Here is a 14,223-nt window from a genome sequence, read left to right as displayed (position 1 = left end):
TGGAAAAAAAAAACATGGTAAATCGAAATATACAAATAGACTATAATTAACAGCTAGGGGTAAATGTACTAAAGTGAGAATTTTTAGAAGTGGAGATGTTGCCCATAGCAACCAATCAAAATCTAGCTATTATCTTCTAGAATGTGCTAATTAAATGTTAAGTAGAATCTGATTGGTTGCTCCACTTCTAAAAACTCTCACTTTAGTAAATATAGCTATTATTAATTTAAGTTTGTTTCTAAAGTTCTCTTTTTTACCAATTGAAATGTGTAGGTTGCCTGTCACAATCTTTATTACTTCCTGTTATGTAGATGTAATGGTCCTAAACACATCAAGTCCTAAACATGCAACTGAATTGTGAAACAAATTGCTCTTGAAAGAAAGAGGAAGTCTTCCATATTTAGTTACATGCCGTCATTTGAGGATCACATTACAATCAGTAAACGAAAGTCCTTTGAAACATTGATCTTATCCACAGCAAAAACACCATGCAGAAGTGTACTAATACTGGTAAGTCAATTCGATAATATTAAGCATTGAATCTTTGATTTTCATTCGGATAGTGGCAGAAAATAACTAAATGTTTTATTTTCACATTATTTTGTGTAATCTAATTAAATTCTAGATTTATAACCAGCATTGTAAAACAAACTTTACTTAAGCATGTTGTGCTTTTCTAAAAAAAAATCTACAACACACAGTATCCAAGGCAGGTGTCTCTGTGTATGTATATTGCTTTTATAAAAGAAAACTATTAACAGAAGATGAAATATTGTATTAGGAAAGATGTGATGTAGCATGCTGTGTGGATAGTATAGACCAGAGGTTCCCAAACTTTTTTGAACCACGGCGCCCTAGAGTATCAGCATTGTTTTCACTGCACCCCTAAGCCAAACGTTTGCATTGAGAAATTCAGAAAAAAATGTAGTAAAGTAATAAAGTGAAGTAAACTGCTGACTTGTCATGCTTAGGGTCAGTTATGTGGTGTTGGACAGGTTTGAGCTTCTGTTTGTCTATATATTTACATTACATTGACCATAAATAATATTATTTAGTGCTGGAGCACCAACTTGAGGCACCCCTGCAAGTGTCCTGAGGCACCCACAGCCACGGCGCACAGTTTAGGAACCACTGGTATAGACCTTGTTGTAACCAATATGATGCTATTGGTGTTAGGCTTGATTGTGTTGTCTTATCACCTGTCCTATATATCTGATGCAATAATAGTTATATATTTATGATTGCTACAATGAAACAGCTGAGAAAGAATGTGTCTGTAGAAAAAAATATTAATTGCATCTTAACTCTGTAATAGCTTGCTGCAGTTTATATTTTCCCTGCAGGGATGAACGCAAGCTTTTCTCAGGGTGATTTTACATGTTTGCCTTTCATCCAAATATCAACATACAGTATACATAGCAAAACCTGAATTATTTTGTGCCTTTACATGTTGGAGACAGATCTATTGTTTTACTACACAGGAAATCCAACAATAGAGTGACACAGTTTGACATTAATTGAATGGTAAAACTTTACACCTATCATCTCCAACCAACATACTTTATATACCTCCAACCAACATACTTTATACCTTAAGCTAATGTCACAATTGCATATTTTGTTCTAGGGAATTTATATGCTGTTTTGTTTTCCTGTGCATAGCAGGCAGTGTGAGCACTGACTAGTGGTTAGGTATAATGCTTTGATCGGGGAACCCAGTGAAATGGTTCCCCGGCTGTGGCTTTACACCCCCACTAGAAAGAATCCAGTGCTGGTTATGTAAAATACAGGGGACCTCTACTCATTTTCTCCCCTGTATTTCCTCAACCAGGACCGGCCTAGCAGAGCCTTGTGCTGGTTCATAGAATACAGGGGAACCCTACACATTTTTCCCCCTGTATTTTAAGAACCAGGACAGGCTCTACAGAGCCTGGGGCTGACTTTGCTTGTGGGGGAAGGGGGGGGGCACTCTTTTTTTAACAGTTTATTTTTTAAAATACAGAAGCCTTCATGGATCTCATTGATCTGTGAAGACTTCTGTATAACTTGGACCTTTTAGTACTAGTCGCATTAAAAGGTCTTAGTTTTCATAGGAGAAAACTCACCCAGACTTGCATAATGTAATAGCCTCAAACTCACAAGTTTGCAGACTATTACATTTGGAGAGTTTTGAGACAAATTCAGACCTTTAAATATGCGAGAAGGTCCGAGTTTGTCTCACACGAAAAACTTGGACCCTATTACATCTCGCCCTATGTGTCAAAAATGATCTGGAATTCACTAATTCCAGATAATCTCTTTTGAATATCAGTATGGTGACTGCTTTCTCTAATGCTGGGTACACATTATCACAACTGATCAGTCAGCAGAACGATCCTGCTGTCTGAGCTTGCTGAATGGTAAGCTATGCACACTTACCAATCGGCCGCTTTATATGTCTGGCCTAACATCACAACTGGGCATTTAAATATGCACACCCAATTGTGATGTCAGTATCAGCTGTCTTTAAAACACATGCAGATGCACCAATATCTCTTTCAGATATATCAGTATCGGCTGTTCTTCAGGGCCAACTTGATATGTCTGTGAATGATGTTGTTCACAGATATATCGGGTGTACACAACCACCGATGCGCTACCAATATATCGTTCAATGATGGAAGAAACAATATATCAACAAGTGTGTACCCAGCAGAGGTTTCTAATTAGTACCTGGATCCCCCTGTCCTGCCATTATAGAACATTTTTTGTGTACTTATGGATGACACAGCAAGCACCACTGATGCTGGTCTAGATTATCACAGTGTTCTCTGTCAGGATAGACTCTACCCTACATCATCACCTTCATTTTTAACCTTGTACGTATTTGTTCTATATTTGTGTGCTGTTTCTTATTTTTTGTAAAAATCGCTTGTGTGCAGGAGTATATTTAGGGTTAGTATGCCCATAGGAACAACATTATCGGCTGCCCCTTCCCCCCACACATCATGTCCACCTCCCACCGGCTGAAAAATAAACTAGTCACATCAGGCAGCAGTCTATCAGGGATCTGATGCAAGAGTGTTGATGTGCTACGCCCACTGCATGTGACACCCCCGGGCACATGCCTCACATGTCTATTGTGAAAGTCACTACTGCTTGTGTGCAATAATAAAATGTAAGGCAACACTTTTATAATTTAGTGAAATGTTTGTGTTAAAGTAAATAAACTTTATTTCTTAACACCTCAGTGTAAGCTAAAAGTTCTATCATACGTTGGTGCCCTGACCCCCTATTCCCTAGTTTGGAGTAAGAGATTTATTACTTTCTTCTACTCCTTGCTCCCCAGAAGGGTACCTAACACTTTATTGCTGACTCCTTGCTCCTAGCCCTTCTGCTCAACGGGAGGTTTCTGTCCTCCCTGAGCTCGCCTTATAATATATATATATAGTCCAGAAAGCTGCTCTCACTGCAATAGAAACTCCAATTGTGGGGTGCTCCATTAAAGACATCAAAAGTCTCAAATGTATATAAAGTCCAAATAAATGGAATAGGCACTCACCAGTCAGTTGAAAAAGGTTTTTAATCACTCACATGATTTAAAACAATGGTCGACATTTCGGGCCAAATAGACCTTTGTCAAGACAAGAAATTCACCAACATAACTCCACCACAAGTAACCCCGAGTCAACCTGCTGTGTGAGCCGATTTAAATAGCCCAAACAATCCCAATGGGTACAGCCCACAATCTAATACCGGAAGATCCATAAATATAACATAGCCAACCCTGTGAAACATATAAATCAACCTACCAGGTAGGTGCATTAACTCTCACTGCGCCCCATCATCGGCGCCCCAGCCAGAGCACACATGGCACACAGAACATACAGCCACTCATAGCTGAAACCGGAAGCCGCATGCATTCCACCAGGTGGAACGCAGGACATCCGGATAATTCAGGGCAGACGTCTATGACGAGTCATCAAAAACTAGACAACAAGGCAGACATGCACTCCACCACTTGGAGCGCATCTTAGCCGGACATAACACAGAGGGATATATCCAGCGGGACGTCATCAAGGTGTTGCCATAGTAACCAATAGCAACAAAAGTAGTAACTGGATGTCAACATACTCATGTTTCATTAAATAATAGTGCAGAACTGCACTAATACTCATATACAGCATATAAATACACCAGAAACAACATAATGAAGCGACTGTAATATATCTCATAGATTGGGCAAGAAAATGGCTCACAGAGCAAGAAAACACCCCCCCTTCCCCCCGAGACTATATTCACACAAATAACTAGACAGGACAAAACATACAAGTAACACATAAATCAAGCATTGTAAAATTCCCCAGAAAAAAAAGGGGGAAAAAGCAGAGAAAAATGTAAGTATGTGCCAACAAGGGTTCTAATCAAATTCAGAACAATTACATAATATACGGTAATCACCGCAAAAACATATTGTATGGGTGATACTCGTTCAAGCCACATGGGGCAACTGTGTCAAGCAAAAAAATCCATTTGGCCTCACGTTTTTTTAGAAACAGTTCTCTATCTCCACCCCGAATGGATTTAGGAACATAGGGCCTGATTCAGAGTTGAACGCTCTGACCAGAGCGCTCGCTCTGAATCAGGGCCCTCCTCCATGAAAATGGAGGGGCCTCCTGGCCGCTCGTATAGCTGTGGGTGACCACCCACAGCATATGCGAGTGGCCAAAAAGATGGTCGCGATGGTCTTGACAATCGCAACCATCAGACTTGCGATGGAGACCCTGCGGTAGGGTCTCCCTGCCACAAGCCCTGGAGTGATTTTGGCTCTATCACTCCCACTGACATCACTAGTGATGTCAGTGGGGCCAGCTTCAGACGGTAGGCGTTCCCATGGGAACGCCTCTGTCTGGCAGGCACGCCCCCAGCACGCCCACCAAAGGGGGCGTGCTGTCAATCAACATCGACAGCACACCCCCTTTGGTGCGAGACCCAGAGCAATGGAAAGCCCATCGCTCCCCGAGTCCCGCGCATGCGCACGACGGAGCTCCCTCCGTCGTGCGCATGCACATTGGGGAACATCGACCCGCTTGCGAGTGTACTGCCGCTCGCGAGCGGGTCTGAATGACCCCCATGATCAATCAGCATGCACTTATGTGACGCCGCAGAATGTCCGCAGGTAGGAAAATGCTTCGGCAACTGGTTTATCAGAGGTCTTTGATTGTAATGCTGCATGTATGGTCGAACGGTGGTTAGCCATACCTATGTAGTAAAGACTACATGGGCATGTCAATATATATATGACATATTTCATATTGCAGTGTAATCTAAACTTGATCTCAATTTTCTTTCCACTATGTGGATGAGCAAAATGGGTCCCTACCAGCCTAGAGCGACAAGTAGTGCAATCAGCACAGTGATAACATCCACGTTTGCCGCTTTGAAGCCACTGTGTTGATGGTTTAGTCGGCTGTTTAGTTGATCGCATCAAAAGTTGTCTCAGGTTCGGCCCACGGTGGTATGCCATCATAGGTGGTCGCTTGCTAATCCCTTTAAGTAGCGGATCAGAGGAGATTATGGGCCAATGCTTCTTGATGGCCTTGCTGGTAACATTGGCTGCCAAATCGTATGTCATGGGGTAGATCATCCTGTTGGTCTCAATCGATTTTTTGCTGGTAATATTGAGATATCTATGTCGTGCCTTGACCAGACACCTATCAACAACTACTGGTGAGTACCCATGAGCTAGGAATCTGTTGCGCATATCAAGCAACTGTATTTCTGCCCTATCTTGTGACGTATTGTTACACAAGACTCGGATAAATTGTGATATAGGGAGTGATTCCTTAATTCTGCTTGCATGGTGGCTTGTCGAATGAAGCAATGTGTTCCTATTTGTCACTTTTCGGTATAGTGTTGAACTCAACATCATGCCCTCACGTATAATTGTGACATCAAGGAAATTGATAGAGTCTTTATCAATACAGGCAGTGAACCTTATTGGGCTGTCAAGTGCATTGAGGAATGTAATCATTTAAAAAAAACTCAACTTTTGTACCTGTCCAGATCATAAACAGATCATCAATAAATCGCTTATAGCACAAAATTTTATTACCAAACATCCCTAGGATGTATTGCTGTTCATAATGGTCCATGTAGAGGTTGGCATACGATGGGACCAAGTTTGACCCCATCACCGTGCCAGACACCTGTACAAAAAACTCATCGCCATAACTGAAATGATTGTATCTAAGCACAAGTTCAATCAGTTCACATATAGTCCAGAAAGCTGCACTCACTGCAATAGAAACTCCAATTGTGGGGTGCTCCATTAAAGACATCAAAAGTCCCAAATGTATATAAAGTCCAAATAAATGGAATAGGCACTCACCAGTCAGTTGAAAAAGGTTTTTAATCACTCACATGATTTAAAACAATGGTCGACGCTTCGGTCCAAATAGACCTTTGTCAAGACAAGAAATTCACCAACATAACTCCACCACAAGTAACTCCGAGTCAATCTGCAGTGTGAGCCGATTTAAATAGCCCAAACAATCCCTATAGGTACCGCCCACAATCTAAAACCGGAAGAGCCATAAATATAACATAGCCAACCCTGTGAAACATATAAATCAACCTACCAGGTAGGTGCATTAACTCTCACTGCGCCCCATCATCGGCACCCCAGCCAGGGCACACATGGCACACAGAAAATACAGCCACTCGTAGCTGAAACCGGAAGCCGCGTGCGTTCCACCAGGTGGAATGCAGGACATCCGGATAATTCAAGGCAGATGTCTATGACCCGTCATCAAAAACCAGACAAGGCAGACATGCGCTCCACCACTTGGAGCGCATCTTAGCCGGACATAACACACTGTGTCAAGCAAAAAAAATCCATTTGGCCTCACGTTTTTTTAGAAGCAGTTCTCTATCGCCACCACTGGATTTAGGAACATGATCAATCAGCATGCACTTAAGTGACGCTGCAGAATGTCCGCAGGTGGCAAAATGTTTCGCCACTGGTTTCTCAGAGGTCTTTGATTGTAATTCTGCACGTATGGTCGAACGGTGGTTAGCCATACGTTTTCGAAACGGTCTTCTAGTCATACCTACTTAGTAAAGACTACATGGGCATGTCAATATATATATGACATATTCCATAGTGCAGTGTAATCTAAACTTGATCTCAATTGAGAGGGGAGGGTTAGGTTTAGGCATTAGGGGAGAGGTTAGGTTCAAACCCCATGAAGGGAGGGTTAGAGTACAGACAGAGGGAGGGTTAGGATACCTACAGAGCGATGTCTGTATCCTAAACCTGTCGGGATGCCGGCGTCGGGTTTCTGACTGCCGTGATCCCGAGAGCAGGCATCATGTACCCATCCCATATTTATTGTTTATCTTTTAAGCTATAGCCACTCCTTCCCTCCTCTGTATTTTTTGCCTGTGCTTACTATGTACACTTTTCCGTGCCTTACTCTGCGGGCAATGAGCTTTTGCTTATTACACCGGGTCATTATTACCTATGGGTCAGTTCTTCCTGTATCATTCAGCTTCACTTTCTTTCCTTTGACTGTTGCCATGTACATTGGATAATGTTTGGCTCCATTACCATGGTTTCCGGATGTCATCTAGGTGGGACGCATCAGTGATGCGACCTCCCGTCCTTGCTGCACACTTGGTGGGCTTCTTCACTTATTTAAGGTAAGCCTTTTTCACTATTTGTGTATTCACCTTGACAAAGGGGCGCGTGGGCCCCGAAACATCAGTTTCACCATAATTCTGTAATACTTTGTCCTTTTGAAAGTCTCAGAGTGCCGCTGCTTGTTTGCATCTGCCCTCATTATATATATATATATATATATATATATATATATAAAAGGTGCAGTAAGTAACAATTTTCCATAGGAAGTGAACAAGAAAAGGTAGGGGGGCTGAGATTTACGTTTGTCTTTCTTTTTCTGTCCGCCCTGAGTTTTTTTCCCCCATTATACCAATATAACTGGAACTACTTTTTAAAAGGTAAACATTTAAGCCAATCCACACACATTACATTCATATCTTTCCACTTACAATATATTAATAACATCCTGCATATATACAGTAACAACACTTTCACACACACTCAACTGATCTGCAGACAATGCTGTGGAAGTCAACTGTTTATCTCTTTCATGATGGTCAATGTTTGGGATAGACATCAGAAACCGATGGTTCCCAATTCAACATTTTCCGGCAAATAGCAGGTTTTGTCAACCATCAGATGCTGCTTCTGAAGCTCTGATGGCTGTCTGTTTAAAATCAGCTGTGGACACCCAGAATTGATGCCTGCACCTAAGCTTAAGTACACATGGTGCATGGCTCTGGCTGTTATGCACATGCACATAGAATACTAATCAATTATTATACCATCGTATGGCTATGATGCAATGCTAGTAGCCATCGCATTGAGTGTTTTGATGTCAGAAGTCCAGCAACCATTCAATGCTGGGCTTATGATGTCCATCCCTAGTCAATGTGTTGAAGAATGGATGGCATCATCGGAGGAAAGTTGAAAAGCAGAGGGGAAGGAAAAATAATGTAACAGAATGCAAAAGCGAAGGGTCAAGCAGAGAGGAGGAAAGGGGATGAGAAGTGAGGAGAGAAAGTAGAGAAGTAGTGGGAAAGGGAATAAATCCATCTGGATTATCGGGAGGAAGAGCAGATCAGCAATGTGCCCTCAACTGATAGTGCATTGTTTCAGCCGAGGCATCTTTCCCTAGACAGGAAGCTTAACCAGTTAGAACTTGGTGTTGTTCCATACTGTAGGCAAGAGTACATTTAATATGATGGCTGGTCCTTGAAGTAGAGCCAGTCACCAGGAAGGAAAAAACAGTAAAGCCCCAAAGCAAGATGAGGGGACTTTTACTACTGTGCAGGCACAATTATTGGTGGTGGGTAGGGACAGACTGGGGCTGTAGAACAGTCCTGGCATCCCTTGTTAAAGGAACGTGGAAAGGCCTCACAAAGGCATGCTTTGAGTCACGGAGGTGAGGCTTCAAGTCACACACTGTCTCCATGCATGTCAGCAAAGCACAGAGAGGTGGAGCTGGTCAGCCAAACTTTTGGGCTGGACTGCCCATCAGGCCATTGGCTCTACTGGCATCTGCCAGAAGTGCCAGATGGCCAGTTTGACCCTGGAAGAGGGTAATCCCACAGGTGAAAAAACTAGCCGCCCCCTTACTCATGACCCTATGTGTACTGCACACCCTGCACACATGGCAAATATATTACTGAAAGTAAAACTTTGCAAGTTTGTGGTCTATGTGACTTATATAGACATTGAAGAGAGGCCATAAAAGCCAGATAAAGCAGAGGATTATCATTCTACACAGCTCATTGATTTCAAGATGTTAATCATTGAAAAATGTTGCTCAGCTGAGAAATGACATAGCAAATTGGATTACAATTTACCACTACCCTGTTTTTTATAGTAAGGAGGGAATATTGTGAGAACAAAGGGTAGTTTTGTATTTGCATGAGCCTGCTGTTATACTTTTAATGTATGTATATGTTCCAATAGTTGCAGCACACAGGTTCAATTAAAATCCCTGTTTTGTACCATTGTTTATATTTTTGACATCCAATGTAGCATTGGTAACAATGATTTTAGTTTATGGGGTCCTATGTAATGCTTGGATTACTATTAGGAAATTCACTTGAATTCCAGACATACTAAGCATTTCCAACATAAACAACCAAGAGATATGGCCCTCTCTGCATCTATCAACAAGAGCACAGTGGGCATTTTCTTACATTTTACAGCTACACTGAGCCATGTGGCCAAAATGTTGTCATATATTTTGATACTTGCTACCTCATCTCCTCTCAGTCCTCAAATCCCCGGTGTCTCTTTGGCACTTTCAACTCCCTTCTCTGCCTTTCCCCTCCTCACCTCCCCTCCTCGCTCTCTGCCCTTGACTTTTCCACATACTTTACATCTAAAATTGACATCATATCCCATCAGACCCTCAGCACTCCTCCCCCTCCTTTCCCTGACCACCCCTCCCCTTCTGCCTCACCAACTCTGACATCCTTCTGCCCTGTTTCTGGAGAGGTAGTCATGGCCCTCAACGGTCCTCCCCTCCTTCCACCTCCCCTCTTGACCCTATCCCTTCCCGTCTCCTCTGTTACCTGTCTCCTTCAGCCTGTTCCCATATTGCTCACCTCCTTAATCTCTCCCTATCTTCTGGCACTGTCCCTTATGCATTCAAACATGCCCTTGTCTCCCCCATACTTAAAAAATCTACCCTTGATCCTAACATACTTTCCAATTACTGACCCATCTCTCTTCTCCCTTTTGTTTAAAAACTCCTTGAGCATATTGTTTACAACCACCTTAACACCTTTCTTTCCTCCCACTCCCTCCTTGACTCATTTCAATCTGGCTTCAGTTCTCTCCACTCCACTGAAACTGCCCTCACAAAAGTCAGCAATGACCTCCTAGTTGCCAAATCCAAGGGCCACTACTCTGTGCTCATTCTCCTTGACCTCTCTGCTGCATTTAACACTGTAGACCACCCTCTCCTCCTGCAAATCCTTCACTCTCTTTGTTTACATAGCACTGCCCTCTCCTGGCTTTCCTCCTACCTCTCTGATTGTTCCTTCTCTGTATCCTCTCATGACTCCTCTTCCCCCCCACTTTCACTAACAGTAGGAGTTCCCCAAGATTCTGTTCTTGGACCTCTCCTTTTCTCCCTATGTACATCCTCTTTAGGTGAACTTATAAACTCCTTTGACCTCCAATATCATCTCTATGCTGATGATACTCAAATTTACCTTTCCACCCCTGAGCTTCTCCCCTTCGCTCCTTATCCGTATCTCCAACTGTCTCTCTGCTGTCTCTTCATGGATGTCCCAGCGCTTTCTTAAACTTAAATACAAGTTGGAAGCTGCTCAATCACTCCAGTAATATCACTCAGGTACATGTAAGGGAGGGGTTAGTCTATACAAGAAACAACAAAAAGTAATCCCCCAGCACACTGAATGAAATCAGCAATAGGATTTGAAAAACTACATGTGGTAGATAATTCAGAGATCTCAGTTGCATATATTTGCAAAGATATGGCTAAGCCTCCGGGCCGCGTCACGGCGTCTCTGATACCGGAGGTCCCTATCACTTGGTCAGAATCTGGGGTGCAGAACCCCAAAAAAGCTGGCTTAGCGATATCTTTGCAAATATATGCAACTGAGATCTCTGAATTTTCTACCACCATGTAGTTTTTCAAATCTTATTGCTGATTTCATTCAGTGTGCTGGGGGATTACTTTTTGTTGTTTCTTGTATAGACCCTCCCCTCCCTTACATGCACCTGAGTGATATTACTGGAGTGATTGAGCAGCTTCCAACTTGTATTTCTGTATTGAGAGGCATAGATGGGACCAGCGATAAGAGGGCATGCTGGTTCTTGTAGTGCCATTAGGAGGACTTAGGGGTGACTCCAAGGTAAGCTGGCTCTCAATTCAGGTATATTTGTATGTGCCATTATCATGTGGCCTTATATTGGGCAATTATTACCCAAATTGGATATAGTTATCAGTTTTGGGGATGAGTTTGGGGTGCGGTGCCCCTTGGGGTTGGTGTGGCTGGGCTGCTCTGGTGAGGCACACATTAACACCTTATTTAGCACTTTCACACTTTCTAATATATTCTTTTTCTATTTTATAGTGTGTATATATTTTTCTTAGCATTTTAATTACACCTTTCACTTATTAACACATAGTTTTTGCTTTAATCCTGTACTAACACTTTAGTCTCTCACTGGTGTGCTTCGCTGGGGTGGCTGGCTATCGCCGGCTTTTTGGGGGTTCTGCACCCCAGATTGTGACCAAGTGATAGGGACCTCCAGTATCAGAGACGCCGTGACGCGGCCTGGAGGCTTAGCCATATCTTTGCAAATATATGCAACTGAGATCTCTGAATTATCTACCACCATGTAGATTTTCAAATATTATTGCTGATTTCATTCAGTGTGCTGGGGGATTACTTTTTGTTCTTTCTTAAACTTAACATGTCTAAGACTGAGATGATCATCTTTCCACCTTCTTCCACTACCTCACTTCCCACAATTTTATTATCTATTGATGGCACAACTATCGCCTCTAGCCCCAAAGTGCGCTGTCTTGGAGTTATCCTAGACTCTTCCCTCTTATTTAAACCACACATTCAGCACCTCTCGCAGTCCTGCTGTTTCCACCTAAAAAATATCTCCAGGATTAGACCGTTCCTCACCCAGGATGCCACTAAAACCCTCATCCAGTCACTGGTCATCTCCAGATTGGACTACTGTAACCTTCTACTATCTGGCCTCCCATTCTCTCACCTCTCTCCACTACAATCAGTTCTCAATGCTGCTGCTCGGCACATCTTCCTCTCCAGACGTTCTACATCAGCTTCCCCTCTACTTCAAGCCCTACTCTGGCTCCCCTTCCCCTTCAGATGCCAATTCAAGGTTCTTACACTCGCCTACAAAGCCCTCACCAAATCCTCTCCCGCATACATTTCTGACCTTCTCTCCCTTCACACTCCCGTCTGTCCACTTCGCTCAACAAATGCATGCCACCTCTCTTGCCAACTGATTACTTCCTCCCACTCCCGCATCCAAGATTTTGCCCGTGCTGCTCCCTATCTTTGGAATGCTCTCCCTCTCCCTATCAGACTCTCCACCTCTCTACAAATCTTCAAATGGGCTCTCAAGACCCACTACTTCATCAAGGCCTTCCAGCTCTCATCCTAACCCACTTCATGCTCTTTCCTCCCTATCTTCCCCTTCTGTGTCACGCCTGTCTGTCTGCCCCTCCCCTTTAGAATGTAAGCTCTCATGAGCTGGGACCTCTTCCCTCATGTGCTTCTATTTACATTTTCTTTGACTCTTTACTCCCCATAAGGGCACCTAACACGTGACTGCCAACTCCCTGCTGCTTATTGTGAGTGTTTAATCACTATTGCAGCAATGTATATAAATCGTGTCCTTGTCCTGCACTGTAATGTACTGTAAGTTACTTGTTTTTTGCTCACTTATTAGTTCTATGTACTATGTAAGGTGCTGCAGAACACTTGTGGCTCCATATAAATAAAGTATAATAATAATAATGATAATACTTGCGCTTGCCTGCAGCTTCGCTTGCGTGGATCTCTGTTATTGCTCAGTGGAACTAATTTTACACAGACAATAGTGGCATCTAATATTGTGATGTATATTTTATATTGTAAACATTGATCACAAAATGTCTTTGTAAACGATATTTGCAGTTTTTCCTTCAGGGATTAACACAAAAAGATGATTGGGGCTACTAACTCGCGAGCAAGCTATGTAAAGCTGCCAAGGTGAGAAGCAGCTGGTCCTGATCTATGCCTGCAACCCTGAGCATTTTTCCCTATGACTTGTTGATCGTCATAGCGAAGCAGACACTTACAGGAAACTGCAGGTGTTTGAATTGGAAAGGAAATTTGTTGGGGATAAGGGGTATACGTGGTATTAACACAGTCTCACCTGCGCCAGATCCCATTAGAATCTGTGCCTCAATTCGTTTCCTCTGCAGAGCAGTGACTTTAAGTTGGGTTCCATTGCATAACTTTCAAGTCAAGTTCCCCAGAAACAAGATTGGAACACCAACTTTCAGTGCAATGTGCTAGAAGATTGGAACACCAACTTTCAGTGCAATGTGCTAGAAGATTGGAACACCAACTTTCAGTGCAATGTGCTAGAAGCCCAGCTGCAGTATCTTGTTGATCCCCAATCCATTGCTACTTAACAGTAACACGGAAAGGTTGCATGAGCAGCAATTCTGATATGTAGTATTTGTCTTTGTGCGCCATCTACTGGCATCCCTTGAAAAATGCCACGCAAGGCCGAAACATGTTGGAACCCTATAGCACACCACTTTGGGACACTATATATTTCACCGATTAACATCAGGAGGCTCTCTGCAGATCCCCCTCAAACATAACATGTGGAGAAGTCTGAGCTGCTAGCAGCTGAGAACCACAGCAAGCCAAACATGAGATGGAAGTGGCCGAAGACCCTGGGACACCTTACACCACAGCCATTCCGGCGAGGTAGGGCAAGTACCCACAGGTCCACACGGCCCATTCCTAGTGGACCAACACGGCCACACTCCCTCATCCGCAAAAGGGAGGCTAACACCCGGTGACAGACTTCAGGCAGATTTTGACTGATAATAAGGAACTGCCAGCAATGATACC

The 14,223-nt window shown here is 43.0% G+C and overlaps 1 protein-coding gene across 7 annotated transcripts in view; it reads left to right on the top strand.

Moving 5' to 3' along the window:
• Window positions 1-448: 448 nt before the first annotated feature.
• Window positions 449-14,223, top strand: part of LOC148514005 (toll-like receptor 8) — a 55,334-nt gene continuing 41,559 nt past the window's right edge. For 5 of the 7 annotated variants that reach the window (XM_088481172.1, XM_088481174.1, XM_088481173.1 and 2 more), the window contains exon 1: window positions 464-510. The gene's annotated coding sequence lies outside the window, so the exon portion shown is untranslated. Of the gene's footprint in view, window positions 511-14,223 lie in introns of all 7 variants that reach the window. The other 2 variants (XM_088481171.1, XM_088481175.1) reach the window with 2 other exon arrangements.

The sequence above is a fragment of the Taudactylus pleione genome, unplaced genomic scaffold (assembly GCF_031769625.1).
Source record: "Taudactylus pleione unplaced genomic scaffold, aTauple2 ptg000265l, whole genome shotgun sequence".
Classification (NCBI taxonomy): Eukaryota; Metazoa; Chordata; class Amphibia; order Anura; family Myobatrachidae; genus Taudactylus; species Taudactylus pleione.
Note: the sequence above shows the minus strand (reverse complement) of the source record. Positions and strands in the feature narration are given on the sequence as shown.